At 29.9% G+C, this 15,280-nt stretch overlaps 1 long non-coding RNA gene across 1 annotated transcript; it reads left to right on the forward strand.

Annotated features, from left to right (window-relative positions):
- The first annotated feature begins 661 nt into the window (after window positions 1-661).
- On the forward strand, window positions 662-2,209 carry LOC108759663 (uncharacterized). The gene is made up of 3 exons (XR_001940037.1): window positions 662-757; window positions 1,118-1,329; window positions 2,071-2,209. It is a non-coding gene; the product is annotated as an uncharacterized LOC108759663 (long non-coding RNA).
- Window positions 2,210-15,280: the final 13,071 nt, after the last annotated feature.

Raw genomic sequence — 15,280 nt, forward strand, 5'->3', positions numbered from 1 at the left:
TCAGTCATAACTTTTGAGTAATTAAGAACTTAAAAGTATAAATAACTCTGATTTAAAAAAAATATTATAAATAATAGTTAATTTTTTAAATTTAAGATAACATTATTGAAATGTATTCTATAGTGTGTGTCTAAAGAGAGAAAAAGAAAGAAAAAGAGGAGAGAGAGAGAGAGAGAGAGAGAGAGAGAGATATTATATATTAATAATGTATACGAAATAGTATAAATATAAAAAATATGACATTAAATAATCTAAAGGTACATAAGATAATAGTATTAAAAATAAAAAAAATCAAAAAAAAATATGTTAAAATTTTATAATTTAAATACTTGAAAGAATTCTAATATAGGTCTATAATGAATTCATTTACTACTTGATTTTGTATATAGATCAATGACAAATTTATTTATCTGTAATTTTTTATTTCTGTTTAGTTAAACGAGGCTTGCTTACCATTATGTTCATATGTTTAATTTTAAAAGGTATTTAAGGCAGGGAGAGAGAGAGGAGAGAGAGAGAGGAGGATAATTATTTTCAATAAAAATGTCGATCAGAAATTATTTGAGTCGCGTCATCGTTGAACTAATAAGAAAGATAAAATGTCGTAAACATGTAGTATTCTTATTATCTAACGGGCGTGATATTCTAGGACGCGCGCTGCGCCGGTTGCAAATGCGATCATTTACAACGATAGACGTCAATGTTGCGAAGCCGTAGCCGTCTTGCCTGTGCGCCGTCGATTACGATGATTATATAAGTATGTACAATGCTGATACCTATATTGGCTTACAATAATTCTGTTTTTTTTCCTAATTGCCGAAGCGCAAAATATTTCAAAACTTTAAAGCTTATTTTGCTTAATAAAAATTTTTTATCTTTAAACTGATAATGTGTATATAATACTTTTCTTACAATTAATTAGATCGAGCACTTCAATTTTGTTTATCAGAAGTTTAATTAAAATTTTATTAAAAATTCATGATTTTATTCTGGCAATATTAATTTATACAGTGGAACAGCTTATTTACGTATAATAAGATTTTGTGTTATATTTTTAAATATTTTTACGATATAACATCTAATGTTTAATTGAGAAATTATTTTCTTTATTTCACAGAAATACATCGCGGAGCAACTGATTATTTACTTGTCTTCGCGAGACGATGTAAAGAATAAAGTCGCGGCTGCTTGCACAACATGCCGACTGGATACTTATGCCTATCCTCGTAATAATGCAATTACGAAAATGGCGCGATTACGCCTCCTTAGGCGAGCGTGACTTACAACAGGGAGTATTACCAGCAGGACATGATGCCAACATTTCTTTTCGTGAGTATTACTACATTTTTTTCGTGCGACACTAGAATAACCCGTTATTACAAAACCATATATTTATCTTATTGAGAAAGATTTATTCAATCTTTCAGACAATGAAAACAAAATCTGTAGAATAACAACACGAAAGGTCAAAAGCGTGCAAGAAAAATAGTGTTAAATGATTGGTATTTGTCAAAATTCCGTATTAAATGTATAACATGAAATCGTATTGTTTTGTTCACGTATCTGATTAAGATAATTTAATCTAATAATATTACTATATTTTTTCAAGTTGATATATTTTTATAATAATTTTTATAATAATTTTAGCATAAATGTTTTTATTTGTGTGAAATCAAATACATTCAATTCAAACATGTGTGGTGGTGTGTGTGTGTGGTGTGGTGTGTGGTGGTGTGGTGTGTGGTAGTGTGTGGTATTGATTATACAAAAATTTTTATTCTTAATTTGTAGTTTTAGGTAAAGCGAAAATCTTTGTATTATGATATGTCTTTATTAATTATTCAAATTAATTATCAATATTATACAAATTTAGGAATCTAAATTGTTAAGAATTTGATTATTTGGCTTATTTAAAAAACTTAATTTTAATGCATACTTTAAATCAGATAAGAATTTATTCAAACAAAAAGTTATATATTATATGGTTTTTTTTAGCATTGAACCATCGACATATTTAACTGTTTATTATAGAGCAGAGACATATTGTATTGTTGCGCAATCATGTTTCAGGTTTACGATAAAATCCAAGTGAGTCGTAGGTGATCTCACTTTACAACCCAAATTTGCGCAACTCGAATGGAAATATGATTTTATGTAGCAGCTGAACTGTTTCTGAAGAGGAAAAACGCCAAGAGTTGCACAAAATATTCAGAATGCAATCTAAAAATTGAATATTTATCTGAATAGTACACATTATTAGTGAATTTTATTAACTTCGTATTTAATCGTACATATACAGAACGATATCTGGTTAAGTATAAATAAATTATTAGTATTAATAATTTATGCGAATGCCATTTAATAAAACTGGTCTCTCTTCATAAAAAATAATTTTTAACATGTAATAATTAATAAAGTTTTTGCAAAAATCATCGATTTAATAAAAATAGCCTTTCTCTAGTTTTCAACAGTGTAATGTAACTTGTGTTTCTACTAACGTAATAACGTCCGTAATAATTCCATATGGTATGTGTGGTAATACATAATGTTTGTGCAAGTACCAATCATCAATTAGTCAGAGATGAAAATCTCTCTCGGAGAGATCAGTTTTCAACTGATGTGATTGATCTTCACTGAAACGTCTTGTCAAATCGACAATCTACTTATGTATCTACTCATATGTAATTACTCATATGTAATTAATTACACTTGATCATTATCTGTATTTTACTTGCAAGTTTTCGTTTTCTATATATAATTTTTATCGTACACCGCAGAGAAATTTGCATTATCGCTACATTGATCTCATCTCATGATGCAAAGCTGCAGATATTGCTGCAGATATTTTCTTCTATAGATCCATTTTCTCCTACAGAGTTTCGATAGAATAAACATGCACATAGACATTCACTGGTAATTTATACGAAACGCGATGTATCTATATGTTCGCGTGGGCAAAGCGGCTCAACTCGACGAGATGAAACGTGTTGAAAATCAATTGGCATCGATCTTTCCCTCGGCATCTGTTGTTACATTTTAATGCAACTGGTTGATGTATCGTAAAAACATGATCACTCGTACGATTGCGAACTACTACATGATAGTGATACTTCTTCGAGTGGTTTCACATGCTTGACGAAATATGGTGAGTTGCAAACCGTATTTGGATAGCTTTATGAAACAAGAACTACTTTTCAATACTAATTGCTGATATAAATTTATATTTAAAAAATTTATTAAATGTACATTATAATTTCGCTAACATATTATATTTTAACCATGTTAGTGAAAAATATATAAACTTCAATAATTTTGCACTTATTTATTAATTTTTATTTGTATCCTATATATATTTTACTTACAAATTTATTATTTATAATCGGAAATTCTTCTTGGATTTTAATTTTCTAGTTCAACAAGGTATTTTGTATTACCTACATTTAAACTTCAAATTATATGCGAAGTTTATACGTATCTCCAACCGGATACGACTGGTCAACAACATGTCGATAGACATGTCGAATAACTTACTCGACATGTCTATTTTACTACGGTGAATAACAGAACTGTGTCACGCAACTTCAGCGAATTATCTGAAAAATATTCGTATTTATATTTATATCGAGACGCCAACGATCGCTTTCTGAAATCTTTTACGAAAGCCTGAAACGTTGCACATATTGTGTCATCTTGATTTCTCGCAATTCTCGCCGAGGTGGGCCGCGAAATACGCTGCGAACCACGAAGCTTCGCACACACGAAGCTTAGCCACACTCGTTACATAAGCGGCTAAGCGATTACGTGTAAGTCCTGATATGTTCCTCCGAATTTTATGAGTCTTTCTCTCTGAATTATCTTCTCGTTGATTCTGCAACGTCAACTCTACCACAATATATTTGTTGTATAATTTTTTATAAGTTTTTTAAATTCTCAATGTATCTTTTTATCATATCCATATCATATTTATCATGGCAACTTTATTTCTTGTGTCATATTTTGTGATAAAAATTAAACAAAAACAGCCAAATATATTTCATTACTATTGCTTTTGCACTTATTGAAATTACACTTCAATTTGACGTTGTCGATTTTGTAATTTTCAAGCCAAGGCAATTAGGAACTTACGTGGCTGCTGACTAACGCTGAACTTAATCGTTACATAATCGGTCGTTTAATATCTACGCAATGCGCGCGCGGGCGAATGTATGTAACATCAAGGTTGACTAAATTTGAGGTAACATCGAAAATCTTGCGTAAGTCATTCACTCAAAAGTTTGTACCGATAACATCTGTGGCTACGCGTTATCCATATGATAATTAATCTCGACGGATTTGTTTATTTAGCATGATTTCTGCGAAATCCGCACAAAATTCTACTATTGCGCAATCATGGATTATGTCACTATCAAGCTTTGGAATAGCGACTGATTAATTCAGAAAATCTATCGTGTGAACATTGTCTCGGCAGAAAGATTGACGGTGACGGATAATTTGCGATATATCGAGGAATTTAACACAAAATTTTGAATTTACAGTGTTATCCAGAAATATAGAGAAAAATATTATTTAAAAAATGTTTTCTTTGCCTTCGATGTTTCGGTCTTTGAATAGAGAAAAATAGAGAGTATAAACGTTTCTTAAAATAAGCAAAATGTAATTACCATAGCTATAAAATACTATTACATAGAAGCTTATCATTTATTTGTAGCGTTTTGCAAGTCATATAAAGACTTTTTCGATAAAAGTGTATTTTAAAAATGGATATATTTACTTTAAAAGGAAACAAAACTGGATGAAACAAAAAAAATGAATAAATCAAAATTTTGAATAAGTGAATGTAAAATTATCATTAATATAATGAACAAAAAAACGTAGTTTTATTTTTTAACCAATTTGGAATCAATTTTTCCAGTAAAATATTGAAACTGTTGTAGAGTTATAAACCATAAAAGTCAAAATAAAAGTGAGAAAAAATGCAAAATATTTTTTATTAAAAAAAGATTGATTGAAAATTGTTTAAAAAATATACTTGCAAATTTAATTCAGCAATTCAAACATAAGAATGCATTAAGAAGAAACGGAAGACTTCGGCTATCGCTCTAGTTTACCGGGAAGCGAGATACGCCATTTTAAATTATTTAAAAATCAATTAACGTTTTAAATTTTGGAGATTATTGTAAAAATTTTATTTTAAGAGGAACATTTGGAAATTATATTTTAAATAATGATTCGTAAAGATAAAAACTAATGTTTCAAATTATATTAAGAAACGATTAATTAATTCATTTGCAATGCGATAATCGTGCATGATCATTGTGTGATTATGCACGATAGGTTTGCAATACGAAGAAACATCGAGATGATAGCTTGTACGCAATAATACATTATTAGAGCATAATATTAATATACCATACAGTGTTTTGCTCTGCGGGCTGGCAGATTTCTCGGGCGATTGCCTCGTAATTGCGAAAACGGCGCACGCTTGCTCCAGTGTGTAGGTATCACCGGAGAACGGACGAAGGAATGGGCTAAATTGGATCGCGTTACGTAAGTCCGCGGGATTAAAGAACCACGGGACAAATCCGTACGACTCGCCACGATTAAAACTGTAGTAACGTTCGTTGCAGTTCAACACATACTCTACATTTCCCACGTTTCGAAACAAAACTTTTTTTCACACCGTAATATGTATTTGTATTTCACGATGCATTCTGATCTTCTGAAAAGTGTTGTAAGTATATAAATATGTCACTGGCGTTAAAATTAACTATTCAAACTCACATTTATGCATAATTTTTAATCGATTAAGCTGATAAAAAGTACAGATACAAATACAAGGATGTGCGGCGAATCTAAAATATACTGTACATTCTCACTCAATCATTTTCAAATCTATTCTTGAATTTATTTTATGATTTACAAGATTATTTTTCTTCCAGATTATTCTTCTTTCTTCTTCAATAGAGAGGAAAAAATTGCTATAAACGCAAAAGAGATTACAAAATTTAATTGTCAAATTTGTTTGCTGTTTGTAAGAAATTTTGTATATTTGATAAATATTTTGCATTTGTTGAAAAACAATTTTGTAGCGAGTAAAAGAAAATAACTTGTTACATCTGCAATGCAAATAATTCTGCGATCCTTGTATTTGTAAATAATATTTGCAGGATTAGCGTTTGTAGCAAATTTTGAATACCAAAAATGAAAAAAGAAATAAATAAAACAGAATTTTGTTATTTATATAAGAGATATTAATCAGATCTTGTGTAAGCAATTTAAAAATACAAAATCGTCTAGAGTACTCATATATGTATATATATATTTTTATATTGCAATTAATATTTTTATAACTGATAAATGTGTCGTCGAACAAAGATATTTTATTCATTTTTATTGAAAAAATTGTTAACCCTTATTATTTTTACACGAAATTTATTAGAAATTAAGAACCTAACAAAATAGTATTATATTATTTCAGATTTATCATTTTGTTAAGAATTGCGATCCATTACTTTATTATATTGTTCGATACAAATCAATAAAATATCTGAATACAAGAATATTCTTAGTGATTTCAATCGTGCAACGCTCTTGTCTGCCTGGTCACTCTTCGACAGCCTTCGAGCGTCCTTCCTTCGAACAAAGACTTGTTCCCCGATCAGTTGGCAAGCGAGAAAAGAAAAGAAAATGAAAGAAGGTACGTGCTGCGCATCTCATCGAGCTGCATAGCTGCATCCTGCTCGGATCTGACCTTGTCTGGGTGTTCACCCGACGTTCAGCCTACCCGCCCGGATCGCTCGGTGCTGGTCCGCCGCCGTGGGTTCGGCCTTCGAGGCCGAACCAGCGACGATTCGCCTGCTTATGTAATATGAAACGGGTCACGGCCAAACGTATAGCCGAAAAGAGCCTTTCTCTGCCTTGCCAACGCTCAACGTTAGAAATCGTTCGCGAATACAGACGCGATCATATGAGATCGCAACGGTTGATCTCGATCACTTGCATTCCTACAACGATTAGCCGTGCGATTTCGATTCTGTGCCAACAAAATTCACTCATTGCCAGCATAACAAAAGGTTTTTGAAATAGTAATTTATGTGTATGTTAATTGTACAATATTATTTTTAACCCTCGAACATCACACTTATTTCGGTATCTTTGGACACATGGGTCATTCGTGTCCGACTCGATTTAAGACTCTTAAAGTGCTCGAAAAATTCTGTAAAACTTCACACATATTCTTTAAGGTCTCTACTAAATTATCCTGCTATGCAAACATTGGAAAAAATGTTTAGAAAAATTATGGAAATTACTTTCTGCACCAGAAAAAGAAAATAATTCAGTTTTGATATAAAAATTGTAACTTTGATTTTTGAAGAAAAAAACAGTTTTTGATTTTATCAAAGCAATAAAACAAAAATGAGATTATTTTTAATGCATGGACACGAAATACCCATGTGTGATGTTCGAGGGTTAATTATACATTAAATTTAAGAACTTTTAAATAAAATATTCAGAAGTACATTAAAAAATAATATTAAAAACTTTAAAAATTACTGAAAAAATGAAGAATTAATGTATATATATGTTTTTATTCGTATGTATCATTTATTCTATATATTATAGATACAAAATATATGAATATAATTATTAAATAATAATGATAATTATTGAATATAATTATAAAATGTAATTATTAAAATTATTTTGCATATTTATTATTAATTACTAAATTTGTGCTTATTGATTTAAAAAGAATTTAAAAAGAATAAGACTTGTATAACTGTTTTTGTTATTGCTGATAGAAACGTATATTTAATGAATGTGTAGACTGTGTAAATGTGAAATGTTTACAATGTGTTCGAGTTTGGATTCATGTGGGTTCACTAAATGACTGTTCAGATCAGTCCTTCCTCAGGGGATACCATATATTTCAAATTGCATTAAATTTATGCATACGCGTAAGGATTATATAAGAATCATTCGCGTTTGAGTAATCAACGATATCGTTGCTAACAGTCATCGATAAATAACGATAGCTTAGCTTATCGACAGAACGTTCTATTCGTCTCGGACTAAAACGCGATTACTTTATCTTCGTCCCCGTTTTTTCCGCGAAACGAAGAACATCTCGTGGAAACAGATTTCTTGGCGGACTGATAGTCTTATACGCTGTTGGCAATTATATTTCCGGTACAATTAGAAAAAATTATACATGTCGATATTGCAATATCGACGGAAATATACAGACGACATCAATATTATATTTTTCATTCAATTGATTATGCGCTCAGAAAATTGCTTCCTTGAGCTTTGCACAAGGAAATCAATATGTTGCATATAAAAGTACGCACAATGTGGAATGTGTCATAGAATCAGCATGTATAAAACTTATTTTTCTTTTTTTTTTGTTTTTGAAGGTTGATCAGACATAAAATGTAAAATTTACGAGAGCATATAATTTATGTAATCTCCGGCCTGGCCGTGACGATAAAATTAGAGATGGTCTGGAAGCGCATCGATCCATACCGAAATTTCGTACTCTAACACGCGTGTCATTGTCTTATTCGAATGAAAGAAGTATCGTAATATAGCTCCAAGGGGAATGTGGCGTGTTGTTATTTTCTTTGCTCCAAAGTAATGAAGAAGATTATGGGAAACCGCACGTTTCCTAAAGCCACATCGTTAAATTAATTCGGCGTCTATCCAGGTTCTCGTAATGCTACCTTTTGTATCAGTAGCCAATCTTAAGCTTAATTTTGAAATCTTCATAATTTCCTTCTTATAACAGATTTAATAAATTAATTTGCCGCGATTGATAACTTACGTAACATTTTTGCAGAGTATAATTTATATTAACTAAAACTAAAATTACAATTACTTACATAAAAATTAATTATTTTTATTTAAAAAATAGTTACGATATTGTTAATAATTTGGAGAGACTTTTTCAATAAGAAAGAAAACGTGTTTTGTTGCTTAACATATTTGCGACCATGTACTTAATTTTATATATTGTAACAAATATAGCATTACCTAATCAGTTAACATTTCTAATTCGCGAAGTACTAACTCGATCGCTATCACTGCGACTATCGATTGTAGATGCGTTTAAATGGATAATGGTAAGTTGAATCTATCGCTTACAAACTGTATCTCCCAATTTGTGACTTTTTCAGAGAAATCACCGCGAGTAAAACGATTGTACCTTCGTGTACGAGGCGCGGAATCGACGGGCGCGCAGTTACTCCGTATTTCATAACTGTTTCCAACACAGTGCCGAAGGTACGTAACCTTTCATGCGCGCGTTCCTATTGTAGAGCGTCGACGCTCGACATCGGTGACGAAATCGCCCGGCGCTGTGCATTACAGCTGCTTACATATGGTTAGCCGCAAGTCAGAGTGCGAATCGACCCGACCTCAGGCATCTCGCGATCGGTATTACGAAATCCACTGAGATGCACTCCCTGTGAGAGCGGACATTTTTGTCTCGATGCTTCGCGCCTACCGAAAGTATCTAGCAAAAGTAGAATCTTTTGAATCTTTCAAAATGTTAACATAGCGATACTCTTTCTTTATCTAAATTTTATAGGTGTGTGTGTGTATTACAGTCAAAGTCTTAATTTTAAATAAGCAAATGTATATACTTATAAGTCAATGTATACATTTACCTACAGCCAATATATACATTGCTACATCAGATTGCAGTAAGTGTTGACTGTGACACACACACACACACACACACATACTTATTAGAATATTAATAGAAATATTAATTAGACGATGTTGATATAAAAACCTTGTATGAATTGTTCATGTTATTAACGAGTATAAAAACGTTGCGTAAATATCTTCATGTTATGCTAACTATCTTATTAAAAAGATTCTCATAATTATAACGCAAGAGAAGTGAAGTGTGTTTGAGGTAATTAATACATATCGAATAGGGAATTTACGGAGCGTTGCGTAAATTTAATTTGATTGTCGTAACATAGTTGTACTTTCCGTATTTGTTTTTGCATTTTTCTTAACTACAGCTGAACAATTGTTTTAAAACGCACTTAAACAAATTTCGGAGTCACATGACATAAAATTAAGTTGCTCAAGTTACATCACAGTCAACGTTAAGTGTCAGTGAATCACTTTCCGCCCTCCGAACGGATGACCTCACTTGACTAACAAGTTTATGAGTCAACGACAATTTCTTATTTGCGAGCAGCCCGTCCGTTCTGGAGAATGTAATTTTTGATTAGAATCGTCAATTGTCAATGTAAATCTCTTCATAAATATTTTTGCAATTGTAAAATAAATTTTGAATTAATCTGCTGCATAGCGAGATGATGTTCTTTGTTACCTGCTTCTTCATTGCATAATGGCTCCCGAGGTTTCTGATAGTCAGCCAGTTTGTGTATCGCGATGCCTCTTGTGCTCTCGTGTACCATTATGTAACGCCAATGCCCCACCGAACGTGTGGTATTACCATATTACGAGATTCCTTCTCCTCTGTTACTCGTCGTACATGCTCTGCCCTCCTATTTCGTGTCTGTTTTAAGGTGTGTTTTATAACGCCTTGTTGAGAATGTCAGATGATTGCCTAATCCGCAGTACAATGGAGATGTACATACATAACTTCGATTTTTGTGATCAAACTCGAAATAAAATTTGCAAGATATTGCTAAAATTCTTTAATAAATGATTTTTTTAATTGTAGGACAGATTTTTTTAACAAAATTATTAACTTTTGGTTTTTTTAAAAATAATTTTTTCAATTAAACTGTGAGATCACATGTTACGAAGTTTTTAAGATTTAAAATATATATATCTATATTTGACAGTAACAATTCTGACAATGATTCCTACTTGCATGAATTTAAATTTACTCAATAATTTGTTGAGAATTACTTAATAGACTCTTTTAAAACATATTAATGTAATTAAAATAATTTACGTATAGTCTATACACTGTATGAAACTTTTCCAGAATTGATGACATGTAAATAAAATTCTTTAAATTATAAATATCGTTAAAAAAATAAAAATTAGTTTATTTATTATTAATTTTCACGATTTTATTATTTATAACCAAATTGACAGAGTGCATATTTCTTATTATTAGTCTCCACAGTTGTTTAATACAAACTATCGTATAACTAACAGATAGTATTCAATTAAACTTCATTATACTCTTTTATTACATCTCTCTTTCACTTTATCTCTTTTTTTTATTTCTTTTTTAGTATTTCCAGCATTCGAGTATCGCGCGACGTGTATCATTAACGACAAGCTGACAGCACGCATGTTATTATTGCACGCTCTATATTTAATGACGATTAATCGCGACAGACGTAACTTTGGTGCGCAACGTTTCTTTACTTTTATTAACGTTCATAAGAAATCTTGGCTTTTAATTTTATGAAGAAATCGATCAATTTTTAAAACGCGACATGTTAGCCATGGGATTAAATAATAATGGGGAAACATAAGTTGTCTTATATGTTTAAAACCTTTTGATATAAATATAATTTAAATTTATTTATATATTATTTTTAATTAATTTATTATTTGAGTGTAGTATATAGATTATAATTATCTAAAATTATTCTTTGTCGCATATTTTTTATTATAACGCGTAAAAGTATTATTAAAAAAAAAAACATCAAGGTATAATAATAAATTTGACATTTAAAGTACGTGTTGTTCATAAAAATATTACGTATACTATTTCCACAAAATAATAAATTTCTTTTATTTGAGATATTTTTATAACCTGCGTTTGAGAAATGAATTACTAAACGAGATATATCAAAATTGTCATTATAGGATAAGTGAAGAATCGATAAATCCATGGTCGCGTTGTTGCTGCCTTATATAACTGATGCAGGACGTTGCTTTGAGCAGTCCTTAATGTTTTGATGTCTAAAACAAAATGTATGATAATTTTCGATCTATATTATACAAAGTTTTGAAAGTGTCTTAAAAAATTGCAAATCTTTACTAAATGATAAATATTAAAAATAGACTCGACTAATGTAAAATTTGTAATTATTAATTAGATTTATGGATTTATAGGTCATTAGTAACTTATTTGTTTATCATTAAAAGAATTGACCAAAAACGACAGTTAAATAGACAATTTCTTATGATTTTCCGTGATTATAACATTATCAAAATGGATGGAAGAACATATTTTCACACATACTAATGTCAAAATATTTTATTATCTTATTAATAATTGAATATAAATATATTTTATTATTTTATTATTAAAAATATAAATGCATTTATCTTGATGTAATTATAGGAATTACTTTTATAATATTTTATATTATGATTAATGCAAGGGAGATTACAGGTCAAGCTAGGATTAAATCACGTAAGAACTTAATGTTCTCTAATTCCCATAATTTTGATCGTATTGTAATCTATACACTACAATTTTCCGCTTTTCCGCTATTATCACATTATCTAAACGATTCAATAGAACCCTATACTCGTTTTGTTACAATTTTACACTGATAAAACCGACTTTTTTAGCTGTTAATCTTAGCTTTAAATGGTATAATGGAAAGGTTACTTTGCTGTTCGTTACGCAAACGAATCTCCCAGGACATTGCCTTGGCTGCTTTATCCTTGACGACCATGTCTAATGGCGAAAGGATTTAATTAGTTACAAGTGATCTATCGACTGTTTGACCCCCACCCGCTCGTCGCGACCTTTATCACACCTTCGAAACTTCATATTACGCGTTTCTCACGTCACATAACGCATTTACAGTTATGCGTGATTTATACTTCTGCATTATATGCAATCCGCGCAATTAATTTGCGCGCTTCTTCGCGGTATTCTTACGATACTTCTATCGAGAGCAATTAATTCTAAAGTGTCTACACTGGAATCTAATACTTCAACTCTCACAACTTTCGTAATCTTTTTACTACAACTGATTAATTTCATATACCTCTTTAGTAAAACTTTATTCATCTATCTTTATTCTTCACTCGCTATTTATCTCGAAATAGATCACATGTTGTATAAAGTCTCTTTGTGAATGTACGTAATGTTCGGTATGAATGCTACCGGTTGTACATTACGACGTGATGATATGCTTTCTTTTTTTTCTTTGCTCGCCAGATTCGTCGAAATCTTATAATATATCTTTCGGGTAACTCTCTTACCGAGAAGAAATGCCTGTTGTTTATCTCCGTCGGCGACGTATATATCACTAGCAACATCCCGTCATTGCAATTTGCAACTCGACGCGTCTGCAGCCTTCGGAACTTCTAAGGGCGTGACACATTTAATAATGACTCATACATGATACATAGAATGTCAGCGTTAAGAGAATATAAGGGGATGAAAACTAGTTTTTTTTATAGAATATTTAAACATCGATTTTTCCTTATATACATTTTAATAGAAATAATAAACTTTTAAAAAAAAAACCCTTTAAAAAAAGATTCGAAATAGAGAAACAACAAATTTTTATACTTTAAAAAAGAAGTTTGTTATATTGATGCAAAACATAAAAATTTTTTTTTAAATGTGAATAAAAAAATTGTTGCAACAATTATTTATAAATAATAATCTTTTTTAAATTAATATTTGTGTCAAAATTTAATATGCCAAATTCGCCGAAGAATTAAAGTAATGAAAGGAGGGAGTACACGTTATTTTGCGAAATTTTCTAAAAGTGACAGTTGCGTTGAACTGATTCGAATTTTCAGGAGAGATTTTATGCGTTCACTCGGATTATAAGTTATATATCTGGAAAAACCAGTTATTGATAACACTCTGAACGCACGATGTAATACGATAATAATATTATGCAATAATCATCAGTTCCTTTTAAAAATTTTGAATATAAAATTAGTAAATTACTTTAAACGTTTTATTAACAAATGCTCGAACTGTATATTTTTGTGGATTGTACCTATATTATACAAATAACTATATTATTACATACTCATATAAACGTATTCAATAAAATTAGAACAAAGTTTCATATTTTGAGACATAAATGATACAATGGCCATATTTTAATTAGAAATCAGAATATATATTAATCTTAAAATATTTTTTGTAACTTATATAATATTTAAATTAAAAAGCGTATAGGAAGATAAAATAAAACTATAAAGGCTTATAAAAAATAATAAGAAAGACAAAACTGAAGAAACCCAATTAAATTAATAATTTTTCTTTCTATCCTTTAATTTATTTTCATTTTATACAAATATATATAATATACAGAAAGTATGAATATTTTATGCGTAAATTTTTATCAACTATGATATATAGACATTAAAAAGATGTTTAAAGAAAATTTTATATTCTAAAAATCTTATTATTCTACTTATTGTAATTTTGTTATTTTTCTCTTTCTTTTCTCTTATTTTTTATTAATTTTATTGAATAAAAAACTCGAGAATTAATTTTATTATAATTTGCTTGACATAAAAATTCCCAATAAGAGATTAACTAAATATAGTTATTAATATATCTTCATAATATTTCCCAAAAACCTTATTTGTTCTTCATAATACACAAAATATTTAATAAATTGATGATTATATTATGTTATTATAAGTACAAGATTAAGTACATTTACTAATCTGTTTTAGCCTATTTATTCTAAAGTAATTTACATAAAAAAAGATAATTTATATAAACAATGCTATTTATTTCACGGTTTTGCTCCGCTGTTGACCGATGCTTCCCAGGTCTCTCTTTTCCTCCTCTCAAAATGATTGTTGCACTCATATAACACAACACTCGTAAGAACATTAATTACAATTGTCTGTATTAATCATTACAATAGAACAATCATTCACATTTTACATAGCACTCCCAACATTAATTGCACGTAACATGTAATTTACTATTTTATATTGCGATAGAATTCTATTTCGAAATGCGATTGCGAAAATAACGAGAAAAAAAAAGTTGTTCTATGATTTGAAACTCGCAAGTTTTGTAAATTAATACAACAAACATCAATTGTTTAATACTCGCACACACCAGGAGTATACTAACTTTCTATTAAATTATCTTAATTTTGGCAATGTACATAAAGAATACTATACTGATACAGTATACATTAAAATGATCAAATACATGTATCGTATACCTATACGTTTATACGCATCGCCGAAATTAAGATAATTTAATAGAAAGTTGCCAATTGTACAAGTATTAAACGATCAGTGTAGACTAGGATTATATTTCAAGATACTTACAGTATACGAGTCGTGTATTGTTCCATATTTTTAATGCGAAAATGAG

This window comes from Trachymyrmex cornetzi, unplaced genomic scaffold (genome assembly GCF_001594075.2).
Source record: "Trachymyrmex cornetzi isolate Tcor2-1 unplaced genomic scaffold, Tcor1.1 scaffold200, whole genome shotgun sequence".
NCBI classification, from domain to species: domain Eukaryota; kingdom Metazoa; phylum Arthropoda; class Insecta; order Hymenoptera; family Formicidae; genus Trachymyrmex; species Trachymyrmex cornetzi.